The sequence below is a fragment of the Antennarius striatus genome, chromosome 6 (assembly GCF_040054535.1).
Source record: "Antennarius striatus isolate MH-2024 chromosome 6, ASM4005453v1, whole genome shotgun sequence".
NCBI classification, from domain to species: domain Eukaryota; kingdom Metazoa; phylum Chordata; class Actinopteri; order Lophiiformes; family Antennariidae; genus Antennarius; species Antennarius striatus.
In genome coordinates this window covers 14,936,913-14,956,392 of record NC_090781.1, presented here as the reverse complement: position 1 = coordinate 14,956,392, position 19,480 = coordinate 14,936,913, and the positions used below count along the sequence as shown (strand labels likewise).

The window sequence follows — 19,480 nt, the reverse complement described above, 5'->3', positions numbered from 1 at the left end:
GCCACTCCATCAGCTGCTTGTCACCACAGACTCATTAATCTGGTGTTGCACTGTTAAAAAACTCACAGGTGCTTCCCTGGATGGGGTCACCTGACATCACGGGTCATCTCACACAATCTTTGCTGGAGGCAGTAAGCATGTGGGCGGAAACACACTCTTCACTGTTCAATACTTAATCAGATAGAGCTGTGATGCATCTGGGCTATTTTGGCACATTCTCACATGAATATAGATGCTCATCACACAGGTGAATATTGTAGTAGTTTTTCTGACTACTTGTCAGTATAACAACCGTTCAATTGTATGAGGATTTTAACTTAGATCATGGAAAAACTGTGTGACAAGCAACATCATATTCTGGCAAAATCACAGTCTTTCAGGAAGCACGTATTGGAACACTGCATAACAAGCAGCATAGTTTGTTATGAAAGTCAATTGTAAAACAACACCACAGAAAAACATCTTATTATAAATTAAGTATTCTGCATGTAATGAAATTACAACCAATTTGTCACTCAATCTTGCCTCACTGAATGCAATATAATATAATATAACATGGTATAATATAATGTAATGTAATGTAATGTAATATAATATATAGTGTGATATAATATAATATAATTTCATACAATATAATATAATATATAATATAACATAACATAACATAATATAATATAATATAATATAATATAATATAATATAATATAATATAATATAATATAATATAATATAATATAGAACATTGTCAGCTGTCTTTTTTTGTTGTTGTTGTATAATCAAGTACATTGCTGGTTTGTGGTAGCTGTGCATCTGCACATATTGCATAATATTGATTGCATATTATATCCACCCAGTGCTTTCAGGTATAAGATTTTGTGGGGAAAATCAACTTCCCGTCGATAAGGTTAAGCTATGGTATTTGTGATCATTTATTCCATATAGTATGGACCATTTTTCTTAAGTTACATATTCAATATTAAGTTTCACTTTACACATGATACAATTTACATTTAGACATTTAACAGCAAACAGAGCCTATTTTAGTTTAAGCAACATGTTTGCACTGTGCTAGGAAATTGTCCCTTTCCAATTTATTTGTTAACTACAAATAACTCAAAAGTGGTCTTGTCATCTTCCACCAATGAAGGGAATTCTACAAAATGTTTCCCTACTAGAATACAGTATGATGATGAACAGTATGCACCCAGTCCTGTACAGTGAGTGATTTTTTTTTTGCAAGCTAAGCCTTCTTTATTATTCATCTCTATATCATCCAACACATTTGCATGCATCAGTAAATTTTGCCTAACCTGCTGTAAATACCTTAAATATGAAGGTGTGTCTGGTGACATGTTTCAGCTATTTTCTGCTTAAGGCCATGTATTAATAAATGTCAGTGGCTAGCTGTCTACTGGTGAATTGACCTCGGACCCTGACATCACCCGTCAGCTCATATTAAGACAACACAGTGTGGTAAGCTGCAACTTGATTTTGACGGACAAGTGGTGTTATCTCTGTTAGTCGCCACTAATCACATGCTGCTTTCAGAAAGTAATGGTTCAGGTCACAGGGATGAAAGAATTTCAAGGGCAAAACTCACCCAGTATGTCTGTTTTGTATATACCTGTGTCACTGAAGTCACACATGATGAAGTATGCTCCCACTATATAAGATCAATACTTATGAAGTAGCGCTATCCACAGTAATTACTAGATAACACTTCAAGGTGCTTAAAATATATTATCTTTAATACTTACATGACACTAGTGACAGCATCCTGTTCAATGAAAAAACATCTTTATTTCAGAATACTGTATTCTAATCAGAGAATCCCTTCACATTCTTGACATAATACGTTAAAAATATGTCTTCAACTTCATCTTTTGTGTTGTTGTTTTCATTTTTAACAATTTTGAAATGGAACCCCCCCAAAAAACCCCTCATATAATAGATTTGCAATGCATGATATAAACTTAAATGTACTGATGCACGAATGGCAAAGCTAAGACACATGAGAGTTGATTAATGAAGATGATAAATGGGTTCACATGAGGCCATATTTCTTTGGTCAAAAAACTATCATGTTTTCTGAGAGGTTAAACAAGTATGTGATTACCAGCAGAAGAAATCAACATTTCTACAACTATTTTCCTTTCCAAAGATTTATTTTTTGCTCACCTCTCGGAGTATTACACACTCTGGTTCACCTGAGGAGGAGAATGGTCCAATTAAAATGATTGCAGTCTTTTCCTTGTTGCTATGTCACCAAGACTTTCTCTCAACCACTTCACTGCAGTGATCTTCTCATCTACATGGTGGCAGCCCCTCTACAAGCACACAAACTAGAAATTGGACCTCAGCAGGGAGCTAAATGTACCGTCAATCTCAACAATCCTTTTAATCTTTCATCAGTCATGTGGAAGCAGCTCGCAACCCTGATCCTATTACAGTTCAGAATTGACAAACATGAGAACTGCCGTGAAAGTTTGCCATGCAAGAGAGCTGTGATAGAAACTGGGTTGGCAATTTGATTAGGAAAGACTCAACCTGGTTTGCTAAAATAGAAAGTAAACAAATGATTTGAAGTGGTATTTCACTTGCTATCTACACAAGGATCCTGGAGAGAAAAAAGAAGGAGATTTTAATTTCTTTTACTCAGCTGCACTGTAAATAGCAATCACAGAGACAGCAGGACTAAATTAAATTCAAACTCTAACCAGGGTCTAAATTTACAAAGCCTCGTCAGGTCAAATTGCTCTTAAAGGGCTAATTTAGAAATAAAGCTGAAGAATAATGGGTGGTTCATCACAGCACAAAGTTTCTCTAATAGTAATTTACCAACATTTAGCACCAAATGTTCTCCCAACTCAAGACCAATGAACTGGAAAGGTGATTTAGAGTAAATACGGGTGTTCTTATCACAGAGATGGTGTTGCTGTACCGCAGTGAGAGAAACATTACATCGATGTTTGTACAGCAGAATTTAAATAAAATAATGGTGGTTCTTAGAGATGTTTGATTGGGTTCTGATTTTGGAAATTATATAAATTCCAAGTCTAATCAGTTCTATGTTTAATTTTACAACATGCTTGGATACTAAATTATATCACACTGATAATTCATGCGGTTCCTGATGCAAGAATGAACCTAAACTGAACTATTTTGTTTCCAGATTCAAATATCAGCTAACTCATACTTACAATCTTCTTATCTTACCTTAACATGTTTATTACAAAATGTATGCATCACAGGGAGACATTTTTAAGATTAAATTGTGCCATTGCTTTCAAGTTTTTTTTTTTAGTACATAACAGGGATGTGTTGAAATGGACACATCATTTTTCATAGCCATATATAGAAAACGTATAATTCTGTGTGAGCAGAATGCAAAGTGGAGTAATTATTAAACCCTATCTAGTTACTAGTCATCTAATTTACAAATAGTAACAGATCAGTTTTGGCACAGATATGCTGAATTTCAATGTATGAGTAAGCCTCATGGGACTTTATTCATCAAATTGAAGAAGCGAGTTCTATAATAGTATAACAATATCTCCACGTGTTCCCAATGTGGTGCGTAAGGGTCTGAATTTTAAAACTTGGCTTGGTTTGTGCATTCAGATAGTAGAAAAAGCCTCACGTATAAAGCATATTCATGATTAATTTTGAGCCCATGTATGACTTGATCATTAAAAACATACACTAGATATGCAATTAAAATTATTTTGACACAGATATATACCTGTTCATTTTGAAGGGATAGTGTACTTTGATAAATTAATATCTCCAAGATTGTGGTCAATTATGCGGGAGTTTTATGATGAAAGTAATTGTAAGTTTCACTTACAGGTTAAAGGGATTATCAAAACTATTTTTGGACACAGCATAACATGATCATTTTTGCATTGACTTTTTTAAGCAAGACGTTTCTTGTATCAGCCAAAGATCTGTCTTACTGGCACACCTTGATCACAGCAACAGCAACGCAACTCTCAACTGTTAAGATCATGATTTGAGTTCATTCAAGCTCATCTGAACTCTTTAAAAAGCCACACTTCGTACACATGTTGTAAATGACCGAAACTACACAGAATGAGAAACAGGGGATGTGAGAATTTCATACACCTACCTTTTGATTTAGCCTGAAGAAGTATTTCTAAGCAAATATACCTCTAGTGTTTCCTTGAGTCCAGTAAAAGTTGTGTATAGAATGCACTCTTAAAATATGCTCCACTGTGGTAGATTAGATACTATATGATGAAATGTTCCATGATTTATCTCAATGCCAATATCAAGAATGGAGAATTCCATAGAATATACTTATGTTTTAAGATGATTTCTGTTGTTCATTAAGAAAGAAATAGGAGAGTGAAAAGAAAATAAGACACACACACACACACAGCTCTGCATAGCCAGGCATTCCTAATTAAGAGTTTTATGGGGCACATAATTTGAGTTTCAGCTCTGAGCTTTGATTCAAAAGCAAAGACTTTTTTCCTTTGAATATTACAAGAACACAGTGCTACAGTCTGAAATCTCCTAAGTTCATGGCTTTTAATTAAGTTACAGACCTGTACTTAAACTTATACACCATTCATTAACAATACAGCAAATGGCTTTAAATAACTTATGTTTTCTTTTAAAAAAAACTCTACTGTTGCTGATGTCGACTCTCTCTATGAACATCTTATGTGATATGTGCATTTTAACATGCATTAGCCAGAAAAGCATTTCACAATGTATTGGGGGGAAAAAATTAATGGATAGAAGGATGGATGAGTGCATGATTTTTCTCTGTACAATACAAAATACATGTATTACAAATAAATACTACTGGGAAATAAAGTAAGGTTCATTCATTAATACATTCACATATAATAAGTATGATTTTCTTACAGGCCTACAGCAAGAATTTAACTTGAAGATCTCTGCTGAAACCAAACAAACAGGCATTCAGAATTAATATAAGGTCCAGAAAGAGTAGCAGAATGTCATTAGGCTCAAAGGAAACCATTGTTGGACTGAAAAGGCAGGTGAGGTAAAAAAGATGGGATTAAAAACACCAGGGTTAACATAAGTTTTAAGCTTGTGATTTAATAAGTTTTAATTCAGACTTTTATCATAGCTCAAATCACAGTGAATGTCGTTGATTGCATATTCCATATGTAAACTATAACTATCTAATGAGAAAGACAGAGAACACAGCAACACAGTTAAATGGCTTTTAAAGTGTGCTGTCTCCATCCAAATATACATCATGTTGTAATTATTATGGAAGCAAACAACAAGAGAGCACATTTATGCTGCATAATTGTCACTTCTCTGAACAGGTACCATGTCTACAGCTCAGCTTTTAATGAGGATAACAGCTGTATAGCTATGATGTGAATACACTTGTTTGCATGTTTGTTCTCTCTTCTGTCTAATTTTGAAGCTTGTTTCATATTGCACCACTTTCATACTGTTAGTCTTTTATATACAGTCTTTAGTTTCCGTTGCCTCGGGTTATCTTGTGTTTGGTTATTTTTTTCTTTTTATTTCCAGTGCAGCTCTTACTGACAGCAGGACACACTTTTATCTAGGTGTAGGACTTCATATACAAGGGCTATAATAACTACTGAACTATAAAACTAATGGAGATGTAGACTTCATTCAAGACTGTAAGGGGATGGGCCAAGAAATCAATTAAAAATTAATTGACAGGGATAATATTCATTGCTGGCAGAGGTTGCCACAGTCTAAGCGCGTTCTAGTTTCTTGTACAGACATTTTATACTTCTTAAATGCAGCATGGCTTAACATCTACCACTGATAATACTGTTATTATATCTTTGAGGTCAGATGAGCAGCTTATTATTTGTTTAAATCACTTCTGCCACAGAGATTGTGACATATTTTTTATTCTAGCATTGTTCTTTTTTCTTGTCTGTTAACAGGAGTACTTCTAAATCTCTAAAATTCTAGATTTTTACAATTTTAGACAGGGGGGTATGGCCCAGTGACTCACAGACAAATACAGCAAGATTACAAATAAAACCAATAAAACACAGCAAAATAAAGAAGAAAACTGTCATTTGGGAATATTGTTTGTCTCAAATAGCTATCAAACTAACTGCAATACTAATACCATTTCATATTCTTTAGGCAAGTTTCCATGGTTAAGGAGTCCATCTATGAGGATCAAACTATCATGGCATTGTTGCTTTTAGGTACAATGGCGTAATTGTGAAACTGATGTGCCTCATCTGAGTTTTGTGTTCTATGAGTACTGGAGTTTGTATTTTCCTACTGCAGTGTCCCAGTTTCTCAGGACATCATTAATGTTATATTTTATTATACCTTAGAACATCAATATCAAATTGTTTGTTTTGGGCCCAGCAGTAAAAAACTGCAAATACAGAAAATTACTCATAAGATAATATGGGAAACAGTTTCTCAGCCAGCAGATAACAAAAATCCTTCACGTAGAGTTTTTTTTTTTTTTCTGGTTATGTGTCCAGTTAATGTTAACTGAGAGACGACTGTCTCTTCAGTATTTTTATCCCCCTCCATGAATGTTCATCAGTGAGTCTCATCCATTGCCTACTGTTTATTGTTCTGGGCTGTATACAGTGAGATTTTAGAGTCTATTCACTGAAAACATCTACCTGTTGCATTGAAATGTTGCTGTGAGAGCAGTGAAAGTGAACCACAACAATTAAGTTGTGCATCATTTCACTACACAATTACTTCAACGTAAATGAAAAAAGCTGAGCAATTCATTTAATAGTGTCACATGTTTTATTTATTTAGACATTGTTATTAAATTAATGACGGCAACCATGAGAGTTTTTGATTGGATATAAGTATTTAATGTGAGTTTTTTGATGGCAGAATTGGTTTATCAAGCTGGTCAATCTGGGGAATTCAGCTCCAATAAGTCAATTTGTTATATTCTGCCAACTGCTTTTCAAATTTTATGTACAATATACCACTACATACAAACTGAAACCTGCATTAATTTATTTTTCACTTCAGGGACGACGCAAAAAAGTGGTCCATAACCAATGGATTACAGCCGACCAACTGTCAACATGAGCCTGAATGCAGCTGCTCAGACTGAAACTGGCTCCTCTCCTCCAGCGTCTGGGTCAACAGCAAATCTCCCATTCCCACAATGACATGACCACAATACCAGGCTGGTCTTAAGTTTTACATTTGAAAGCATATTTAACTTTTCACTCATCCTTTCACAGACCACAAGCAGCAAGACTCTGGGCTCGGCCAAGATTAGCTTTTGGCAGACAATGCAGTGAATTAAATGCCACACATGGCCCCTCTCTTGTTCTCTAGGTGACCAAACACACATTCAGGGCCAGGAACTCTTGACCGGTGTGTTTTTTTCTTTAGTAGTTGTAAAGAAGTATGGCAATTGATTTAGGATCAAAACCTGGGCATACAAAAGTCTTAAAAGATCTTTTTCCTTGCTAACACATCTGGTGTCAACAGGTGAAAAAAGAGTGAAACCAGACATAGACATAGGCTGAAATATTTAGTTGTACAATAGTATATCTATTAAGAGACAAGTTGATCATAAATCATGTTCATTTACTATTCAGCTACAACTTTAGATGAGGAAAATCAGTTAGTATTATGTGCATTTTGCTGAGCCCTCTCAAATATCCATCAGGAATTCACAGAGTCAAACAGCTGATTATAAGTTAACTCTTAAGATTTGCACTATTGATTAAAATACACGCAAGCTAAATAAATAAATTACAGAAAATGTATAATTTCAAATACATTTTAATAATAATTACATCATTAAAATTATCAGAAAATATATTTTAGAAATATTCGCAAATAGGACACTAGAACTTTGTTGGTAGTATCCATTTGAATACAATATACAAAAAAATAGTTTTATAGTGACTTAATAGTTATTTGTAATTTTTGCAGTACTTTTTTGCAGTATTTTTGCAGTATAATTTTGTAATCCTGGTTAACGCCCCAATGAAATGGGTTAACATGTCTGAAAGAGAAATAAAATTAGAAAATACGTTTCATTGTTTAAATAGGAAAATATAAAACAGGCAGAGATTTGAGCGGACTACAGCGTAGTACCAAAGGGGGCGACCACGCACAGTCGCTCTTCCCCGCTCCAAAGTCGTAAATGTAAATCGTGAGCAGCATGTCATTCCACAGCATATCGGCTGTCGTGTCGCCTTATCTCTCACTCTGTGTCCGGGGACTAGTTCACGAATTTCTCCCATAGGATTTCCACGGTGCTCAATCAGGTCTGTGAATGCTAATGGGCATCTTGGACGACTGCCTCTCGCCCATGTGAGCCTCTCTGAGCGCGCTGTGAGCAGCAGCAGCACCTCGGTGGAGCAGAAGGAGGAGGAGGAGGAGGAGGAGGAGGATTTTTTTCCCCTGCCCTACTGTGTCGTGCTCACTGGAAATACATTCGCCAGCACTGACTACTATCAAAACGAAAAGGAAGACAGAAGGACACGAACTAAAACGAATAAATGCTTTTTGGGGGAAATCCTACACTGAATCGGTGATTGTCAACGGGACCGGCCTGCTGCATTGGATGTGTCTTCAGAATGGTAACATTCATTTTACTGGTATTTTTTGCAAGTGTTGTAGAAAACAGCTGCACATGAGCATCATGCAATATGGAACCAAATGCGTTAAACTAATGTTGGTAGCCACGATCAGTTTCAATACAGATGTGTGTGTGGGGTTGTTTTTTTTTTTGTTTTTTTTCCGCCGTTTGTTTGTGTTGTCCATTATACAAATATGTCCATTAACCCGCACGTAAATCTTTTGGAGAGAGATTAACGCAGCTTCGTCAACGTTGCAGCAGAGTCCTCGTTTTTTTTTTAAATTTTTTTTTTTAAATTTGTAGCCTAAAGGTTTTTCAGACCGCCTTAACATCGCACTGTGAATTTGATAGCTGCTAGGCTGAGGGATCAAAAAGTCCATAGTTGCTTTTCACAGCAGGCGCAGAATAGCTGCATCGCGTCCTAAATGATGCGAGATAGGTCCATAAATAACAGATGAGAGTGGACAAGGTCTTGCATCCTGAATATAGTGGTAGGTTGAACTGTCCTGCTCTACAAATACCCACTACATTCACAAACACTGTGTTCAATGATTGAATAGGCAGTGAGTGACAATATGATTAATTTAAGGCGTGGAAATAAGAAATGTGTTTTTTTTTTTTTTTTTTTAATTTTTTGTTGGTAGTTAGATTATGGGTCGTCCTCACACGTTCACTCACAGTTTTGGTGAGTGAACGTGTGAGGAACGTGTGAGTGAACAGGTGAGTTCATTCAACTTGTTCCCTTTAGTTACTTGTGGTAGTAATCTGATGGGCTTGCTTCAACAAGAACAAGGCTTGGTACAGGGTAAAAACACATTTTAGTTTATCTTCAGTGAGTGTTAAAGTGTAAAGAAATGCCACTTGTAACAAATACCATGGTTTTACCATCATCAAAACAAATAACATGTTATCGTCTAACCATGGTTACTTTACTGTGGTCATTTTATTATTTATTATTTTATTGTTTTACTTATTCATTTATTTTTTGCATTTTTTGTGTTCCAAATGTGACAACACAAAGTATTAAAAACCATACTTTAACATAATTGGCATGATTTAAGAAACGTCTCAATTTTAATGTCCTGCAGTTCACAATCATTGGAGACTGGAGGAGTAAAAGCGTTACTTGGACCCCTGGGAGTTATTGTTTGGGCCCTACACAACCTCAGACCAACTCTGTATTCTGATTGGGCAACTTGGGACACGCACACGCACACGCACACACACACACACACACACACACACACACACACACACACACACACACACACACACACACACACACACACACACACACACACACACACACACACACACACACACACACACACACACACACACACACACACACACCTCTGTGCCTGGCACTAGATTTCGGGCTTGCACCAAATCAGACTAATATGTGTCATAGGTTTTATCAGTTAATTAATAATTTTTCCAGTATTAAATTATAGCATATTTAAGCATTGTGATAATAAAAATAATGAAGCATGCTTAAATTTTGAATTAAGATAATTTAGTATTTTTAAAAATAAAATATTCACAAAAAAACAAATTGTAGTAGTTACTCTCAAAATTCTGTGAGTACATATTTTATAGTTTGATTGGAACCTGAAAAAATAGAGATTACTGATGCTATAATCTGCCTTTCTGGTCCATCTTTTCCCAGGACATGCTGTAGACATTGGGATGATTAAGAAGCTTCTCTCTGTGTGTGGGGGATTTGTTGTACAAGTGCCACCATTGGCCGTAGCGGGAAGCATGACCTCAGATATTAGAGGTTAAATCCAAGGGAATCCAGGGGCCCTCCATCTTTCATGGAAAGTGTTTCACAGAGGCATCAAATAAGAAGTCTGGAGTTGTTAGGTCCCACCAAGGTTAACCTTTGAAGAACAAGGCTGCATTCTCCCACTTGTCTTTGTCGTGCTGAAGAGCTCTGAGAAGCAGCCTCACCATTAGTTCTGTGCATGATAAGTGGGGAAACAGCCCCATCTTTGTGATCACAAATGAAAAATCTGTTGCCTGTCTTTTCACCTTTGTTTTTGCTTCATGGCAAACTGGACACTTTGCTGTTCTCCAAAGGACAGACTGCTGAAAGACAGATGACATCTAAGTTACAGTTGGCCCTTGTTACGCTCCTTAAACGATTGTTGCGCTTAAACTAACGGTGGCAGCGTTTGGGGGCAGAACGATGACAGGGAGGAAACAATGAAATGCCTCTGTCCCTGTGGAGTTTTCTCAAGGGTTATTGTGTATTTCAAGTAATTTTTGTTTTGAGAACTGCACGGACATCTGGGGAGATAAGTGTTGCATTTGGGGAAAATGAACACTGTTGATGGTGTATGCTCTCATATGGTGTCTGTGGCTCCGTGGGAAGGCAAATTGTGTCTTAGTGTTTGAATGACAAGTATCAGCCTGCTTTGGATTACAGACAATCATAAAAATAATTTATGTGCCCTCCTTAAATGTAAATGATTTATCATATCCTGTTCACTAGCTGCTGAGTCAGTGATCCTTTTGTACCGGCTCAACTTAGTAGCAGTGAGTGCAGCAAACGAGAAGGGCATTTTCTTGCCTGGAGCATTATGTTTAGTTGAAGCTGCAGTCTGTCATTCTGTGATTTATCACACCAAGAACTAATGAGTAGCTGTCACAATTACACCACTTTATTGGACTTCAACGCTGGTTACTGCAACCCCTCACTGTCACACACTCACTTACACAACCCCTCTGTTTTTCAGAATGTTGACAGGATGGTTACAGATTTTGTGTGATAAATTCAGGACACTGCAGAAATCAAAAGCATGTTGTGTCACAAACTGGCCAAGTGTTTGTTGTAGAGCATTTTTTTCTTTGTAGTCTGATACAATTTTGTTCTTTAGTGCAGGTAGCCATTAAATGGAAACCGCAGACACATACCTGCAACATTAAATCAAAAATCTATTTTATGCTTTACATGCTGCATCGCTCTAATCTAATCTGACAAGAAGAGGGTTGAAGTGAAAGTTATTTTTGTGACCACTGACAACCTGACCTGTATTTAAAAATAGAATTACCATGTTTGTTTAAGGAAATATGTGTGTTTTAGTGTTTCAGACAACTTCATTCCTCCCTTTTGATGGTGAATAAAAAAGTGAAAGTGACAGACACCTTTCTTAATGCAGAGAGAAGACTAGAATACTGTTGTCATTTTCACCCTGCAGTTGTTAGGTCCATAATAAACATTACTAATTCTAAAACAAAACTGTTCCAACTTCCATGTATTAATAGCTGTATCACTGATAAAGAGATAAGAGACAAGACAAAATCCAAATTCCCTGGTAAAATGAAATGCTCAATTTTATGTTATTTAATCAATTTACAAAGGTAAAAAAATAATAGATTTGTTGGCTTTTTGATGAAGAACAAGCTACGTTAATAGCATGATCACCATAGTCATTATGTGCAGAAAAGTTACCCTTTTATCCAATTGGATAGAAATGTCTTTATATTTCTTTGTTCAGGAACACTGCAGCACTGAGTATAAAAATTGGTTGGTCTTTGTGTTTGCCAGGATTAGAATTACATGATACAGGTGACTATGCACACATTAGGATTTTATGGAAAGCAATAGATTGAAATACTATCAGCAATGCTATAGATTTTCTAGGCTTCTTCTTGTGTTAACACTAGTACTGTACATGTTTTGGAGACTATTGCAATACGTGAGTGTATAGATATTGTTTTTCACCCCTAAAAACTGTTAGAACCATTTTTCAAAGAACTGGAATCTTACACTTGTTTGTTGCTCTGAATGTCAGAATAACTGAAAGTACTTTCAGAGTGAGATTGGGATTGAAACTGTGCGCTTGAGCTCCCAAACACAGGGTAGTAATTCTCCTGCTTGACACACAGCAACGTGATCCTTGTGTCAGACATTATGTAGTACACATGTAGAGATTTTTTAAGATGACTCTCCTTTGCTGTAGAACCTAATGATAGTTTGCAGGTGTGTTTACTTACTGCCCAATCATAGCCTAATTTTTTTATATTGTCGTCTTCTCAATGCCACAGCAGGGTACTTTGCTGCTGTACCTTTTTTCTTGAATCAGCTGTCCCGAAAATATAATTTCATATCAATTGAATACTGAGCAGAAACATAATAGTAGAGATAGATGAAGCAAGAGTACATTTACACTGGAGGCCGTTATTTGAATTCCCTAAGAATGGATTAGTCTCTCATCCTTTACATAAATTATTTATAAATGTTCTACATATCACACATAAAAAAAGAATTTCAAAACTTTTTATGTAAGTAAAAACAAAAATTGAGCGATGAACAATGCTTTTTCACCCAGTACGTCATGCTGAACAAAATTAGGTCTTGTTCAGTGGTTTCTCTTTAGTTACAACAGTTGCTCTCCTGCCTTTGGTACTTGTACTGCAGGTTCTCCTTTTCTGTAAATACGTAAAGATCACTTATTCATAATATGATACTTTGCGTGGACAGAAGGATTTGTAAAAAAAAAAAAAAAAAAAGAGACATTATCTCAAATATGTGAGCACAAAATATCTGACAGATAACACAGACAAGACCTTATTATCTTACAATTTGGTAGAACACTTGAACCTGATTTTCATATTGGAAGGACAAGAGGGGCACCCATGAAAATGAAAAAATACTGTATTTAAAGATTCTGTAAATGTATTAACACGATAGTTGCTCTGCAGAAATGCATCCGTGCCAGGAGTAAATCAAAGTTGCTTCTCCTCACACTTAATAAAAAAACCTTTTAACCCCACAAACTGATCTTTTCAACATGAAGGTGAAAATACAAGCACAGTTACTTAGTGTAGAAGAAGACCTACAGTATGACTGATCAGTTTCGTAAAAATCTTTTTCGTACAGAAGACGTTGAAAGCATAACGGTGCATTCAGTTGGCAGTGTCTCATTCCCACTTCTAAACATGGTTCCGGATCAGTAATGGGATGGGCAGCCATCTCGAGAGGGTCGTTAGATCTGATGGTTGCCTTCCACGGTTGTTAACAGCCAAATAATATGAGGCCATTTCACAGGACCAGGTGCACTTAGTGGTGCCAGCGCTGTTCTCACCGTATATCTCCATTCTCAGATTATGATGCTCTAGCTAAGCACATTCAAGAGTATCATTTAGTTGGATAGTAGCTGTTTTTCCTACTAAATGTCAGATTTGGCAATACAAGCAATGTTTTTGTGTTATCAGTATTTCTGTCGTTTATTTTCTACAGCAAAAGATAATATGTGGTTGCACCCCCAAAAATCGTTTCAATGACAAAACAAACTCTCATGTACAATTTTTTTCTCTCTGTCTAGTCATCAAAAGCTGATATTTCCAAAATCCACGGGATGAAGAAAATTGTTTCGGTTTCATTTAAGACAATTTTATTTTATATTTGTCAGCTCAATATGGTATTTCTAAGACTGACAGCGCACAATACTGTCCTCCTCATGAGGTAGTGTTTGTCTCATTTGCATTGGTATAATTTGTGTATTGGCTGGGGCAATACTTTTACTATGCCCTAATACGTCATCATGGAAGGAACTGAAACATTCATGGACATAAATGTTCAAAACATGTTTGGTGGTCTGTATATTTTGCTCAGACAAGTAGAGTGATTGATAAATATCCAAATGGAGGCTTTGCGAAGCAAACTCAACATTAAAAGAGGGAAAAATGTTAATTTAAGTCTCTAAAAGCAGTTCTGTAACAGCAGATTTGGCATTGCTGGCTTTATGATCCTCTGTGTTCGAATACACATCACACATCAAAAATTCACTGATGGAGAGAAATTGAAGCAGACCAGGTTAAACTACTCCCTACTGCTTCTTACTGACAGTCGAACGGTCGGGTCAATGTGGTTTATACCACCAGAGTTAACTACACAGCACAAATGACTCTTCTCATGGGGCATGCATCCCATAGAGTCTATGGGATGTCAGCGGTCCCCAACCTTTTTTGTGCCACGGACCGATTTCATCCAAGACAATAGTGTCTGTTGATGCAGACATCAACAGACAATAAACAACCTTTTTTTCATGAATTGGTAATCAACATCTCTGTAAACGAAATAATTGTAAGAAATAATTATATTAAAAACTTGTTTCAAGTGACAGCACTAATGGGGTTTATTTTGAAATATAGCCACTTATATATAGCCACAAACAGCACGTTCTACGTAGGAGAAAAAGTGATCATTTCCAATAAAAGCGTGAACAAGTCAATCAAATAATAATAATTACAATAAGGAGAAATAGTGGTAACGGGAGACAATGGCACCTGAAGTGTGTTCCAGACGTCTGGTCCACTCCGCAGTTTGGTTTTCTTTAAGTTCACTGCAGAAAATTCTGTTTCACAAAGATAGGAGGTTGGAAATGGAAGCAAGGTTTCCGATACTTTTTGGGCGATCCCAGGATAATCCGTCTTGACTGTAATCCAGAACACTGGCTCAGTTGTGGCCGCTTAATTTAGGGGTAACGTCTAATAACTTGTCACGCGACCGAGACCTATCAAGCAGGACAGATGCACGCATTTGTCTGTGTGTCATTCCGCACAGACGTCACTATTCAAAATAATACATCTTTAGACTGCCAACCAATTACAAAAAAGGAAGTCAAACTTTCTGTGCCACCCAGTACCAAATGTTTCTGGTCGCGACCAGGTGGTTGGAGATCACTAACATAGACGGATGTAACAGAATCAAGTAATTTTTCTAAATTAAAAATCTTCCAGACTCCAAAATAAATAAAACGGAAGTACTGTAAATTATTTTTTCTTTCTGTGCGGCCCGGGGGTTGGGGACCCCTGCCATAGACTATTGAGGGAGTGGACAACTGATAGATAAGCTTGTAATTTGATGACTGAACTTCAACTTTGGTTGAACTTAACAAAGGTGACAGGAAGAATAAGATGTCCTTATGGTGTTTGAAGGTGACTTTATGGGACGATTCAGCTGGCAGGCATCACATTACTTGCAGCTATCAAACTAACAAAGTGGCTAGTTATATTTTCTGCATCTTCAAATTCTCCCATCAGAACAGGCTCCCTAGTGGCATTTCATCATGACAAGGACAATCTTATGCAAGATAGTGAAACGGCTGTTGATTTACAGGTAATTAGACCCTAGTGACTTACAGTTTGAAAACCATTGTATACAGTGAGGCTGCAGATAGGATGTCGTGTAATACTTTGAATTTGAATCCTAATATTACACATGGCTACAACTAAAACACACACACAACACACACACACACACACACACACACACACACACACACACACACACACACACACACACACACACACACACACACACACACACACACACACACACACAAACACAGTGAGAGCTACAGTATGACATGGCATGTTTAAAGCTGTGGTCGCAACCATATTTTGTGTTACAGACTGGTTTAATGTCAGCCAATACTTTCATGGACTGCCTTTAAGGTGTGGTGGACATATACATCCATTCATTCATTCATTTTCCTACCCGCTTCATCTGCTTGCGAGGGTCATGGGGAACTGGAGCCTATGCCAGCTGTCATAGGGCGTGAGGCAGGGAAACTGGGTGCAACGCCAGTGCACCGTGGAGCTACACAGAGACAGACACACACACACACACACACAAGGTGTGGTGGACACATACAACAAAATAAAATAATGTTACCAGCATAAAAACTTTTTTTCTAAATATAATAATAAACATAGGGCGACGCGGTGGTTAGCGCTGTCGCCTCACAACACGGCGGGTCCGGGTTCGAGTCCCGCTCTGTGCGGAGTTTGCATGCTCTCCCCGTATCCGCGTGGGTTCTCTCCGGGTTCTCCGGCTTCCTCCCACCTCCAAAAGCATGCGCTTCAGGTTTATTGGCCGGGGTCGCCACAGCGAATCAATTGCCTCCATCTAGCCCTGTCTTCTGCATCCTCTTCTCTCACACCAACTACCTTCATGTCCTCTCTCACCACATCCATAAACCTCCTCTTTGGTCTTCCTCTAGGCCTCCTGCCTGGCAGTTCAAAACTCAGCATCCTTCTACCAATATATTCACTATCTCTCCTCTGGACATGTCCAAACCATCTCAGTCTGGCCTCTCTGACTTTATCTCCAAAACCTCTAACATGTGCTGTCCCTCTGATGTACTCATTCCTGATCCTATCCTTCCTGGTCACTCCCAAAGAGAACCTCAGCATCTTCATCTCTGCTACCTCCAGCTCTGTCTCCTGTCTTTTCCTCAGTGACACTGTCTCTAGACCAAACAACATTGCTGGTCTCACCACGGTTTTTTACACCTTTTTTACATTTGATATTTGTCTCTGTATACCACATTAAAAATGATTTAACATACCCATGCTTGGTATATTTATCTTTAGCACAACTTCAGCGATATGAAAAGATAATCTTTATTTCCCTTGAAAAGACAAGGGAAATAAGACAAGCTCTACTGATGGGCACAAACGTCCCATCACCTTTTAACTTATTATATTGACATACTGGGGCAAAATAGACACACACAGTCAAATTCGGAAATGGAAAAATTCTATTTTATTGCACATAAAAACCAAAAACATGCTCATCGAATTGATTTTGAGCTCCAAAAAGGTTGCCATATGCTTATAACATAATTATACAGTGGTACCTCTACTTACGAATGTCTCTACTTACGAAATTTTCTACTTAAAAAATTTCTCAGCAGGAAAATATTGCCTCTAGTTACAAAAGAAATTTTGACTTAAGAAAGGTAAAAATACAGAATGGGCTGATACTCGCAGCTCCCGCAGGTTCCTGAATGCAACATTCTCATAGCTGCTCTGCCGTTGGCTATTACCTAGTATCTTCCTGGCATCCCATCGGCTAAGAGGGACCTCTGTGTGGACCTAGATCTGTGTTTAAGCAGGGTCCTCGTCATTCGGCCCTCGACCCGTGAGGTGTTCTGATAGTTTTGCACAAATAACTTTTTGAGTATTCGCTATGGACCCCAAGAAAGTGACGGAGAAAAGAGGAAAAGAAAAGATGGAGAAAACTGTTTTTTTTGTCCTTAAAAACAAAGCAAGAGGTCATAGAAAAGCATGAAAATGGGATGCGTTTGGCTTAAGAATAATGCATCTACAAATGCCACGTTATTAAAACAAAAGGAAGTTTAAGGAGTTTAAGGCATCGCGTGAGTGGTTGGAGAAGTTCAAAAGGAGGACTGGAATTCACTCTGTTGTTTGGCATGGTGAGATAGGAGCGCATGAACCAAAGAGGGCAAAAAACAATGAGGACAGCAGTTAAAAGGTAAATGACCATCATTTTTATTATTTATTCTTTGTTTTTTACATTATTCACAACTCTCATTTATTGTGTAATAATCTAATTGTAACATGTATTTGTTACATGTTTTGATGCATTTTTATGCCTTATAAAACATCTATGTCGGAATTTTGGGGGGGTGGAACGGATTAGAGCATTTGCATGGAAAACGTGTCTTTACTTACGAAATTTTCTACGTATGAAATTTCTTCCGGAACCAATTAATTTCGTAAGTAGAGGTACCACAGAGGTGTCACTTATGCCACTCTTCAAAGGAGTTTTTTTGGGCCAAAATAGACACACAGTCAATTTCGAAAATGGAACAAATTATATTTTATTACACATAAAAACCAAAAACATGATCATCAATTTGATTTTGAACTCCAAAAAAGGTTGCCATAGGCTTCTAACATAACTATATACAGTTTGTCTCACTTGTGCCACTCTTCAAAGGAGTTTTTCAAAATAAGACTCGTGACGCAAATTTGCGTCACATGACAAAATGCACCAATCACGCTACATGTTTGCATCACGTGACAAAATGCGCGAATCGCGAGACATGTTCAAATCACGTGAATACATGCATCCCACTAATACGATGGCGACTACATATGGTGCCTGCCCTCTGATTATAAGAAGCCATTTGAACCGTTTGTCTTAGATCAAATGTAAACGATCATATCTCAGGTTTTCCGGTGTCAATCGGCTCCAAATAAAAACCGAAAGACAGTTTCACATCTATACTATCACGTAAACATGCGCACAGCAGTCCACGTGACAGACTTTATTTGTTACGATTGGTTTTAAAAACATCATGTGATCTGATCATGGGGGCGTGATCATAGGGCTGTAAGGGTTAAAGAAGGTGGCCATGTGACTGAGACAAGCATCTTGACAAATGTCAAGATGAGTTATGGACAGATGTGGTGGGGAGAATCCAATAATTTTCCAAAACAAGACATTGTTCAGAATCAATAAATAAGTAAAAAAGAAATGATGAAAGTTATGTTCTCCATCTGTGCAGCTCGGTGTCAATTGACGCACTGACTGGTAGTAGTTTGGGGACCACTGTTTTAAAGGATATAACCTAAGTCTCTATTACATCCAACGTGCAATTCATTTGGAATTGTTTAACTGTTGCCCTGGATAAACTGTATGTACTTTTGAATGTACAGTATGTAAAAAGTTTCAAAGAGATGATTGGAGCTTCCTGTCAGCATTTCTGAAATACTTCGTCTTCCAGACATCATGAACACAATCTTTTATGCTTCTCTGACTGAGTCAGTGTGTAAGTAATAGAAAAAAAAAGGCTCTACTAAATTTAACTATGATTTAAGGGACCATTTTTGTGTAGCTTGTTTCTCATCTTTCCTACTTAACCTGTTAGCTGATCTCACAGATGATTTTCTTTTTTCACTGCCATCAGGATGTTCAGCCTGAAGGTAGAGTGTGTTAGCTAATGAATATATGTGAAATGAAATGATTCAACTCAGAGGAAAGGAAATACACCGCTTTCCACACTTGGGGTATCACTTCTTGCCTCTATGTGAAATTACTGAATTATTTTACAAAAATGATGACAT

General features: G+C 37.2%; 1 protein-coding gene across 1 annotated transcript in view; it reads left to right on the top strand.

The window, feature by feature from the left end:
- Positions 1-8,474: 8,474 nt before the first annotated feature.
- The window catches only part of tenm4 (teneurin transmembrane protein 4), a 167,993-nt gene continuing 156,987 nt past the window's right edge, over positions 8,475-19,480 (top strand). Inside the window, exon 1 of the mRNA XM_068317843.1 lies at positions 8,475-8,591. The gene's annotated coding sequence lies outside the window, so the exon portion shown is untranslated. The remainder of the gene's footprint in view (positions 8,592-19,480) is intronic.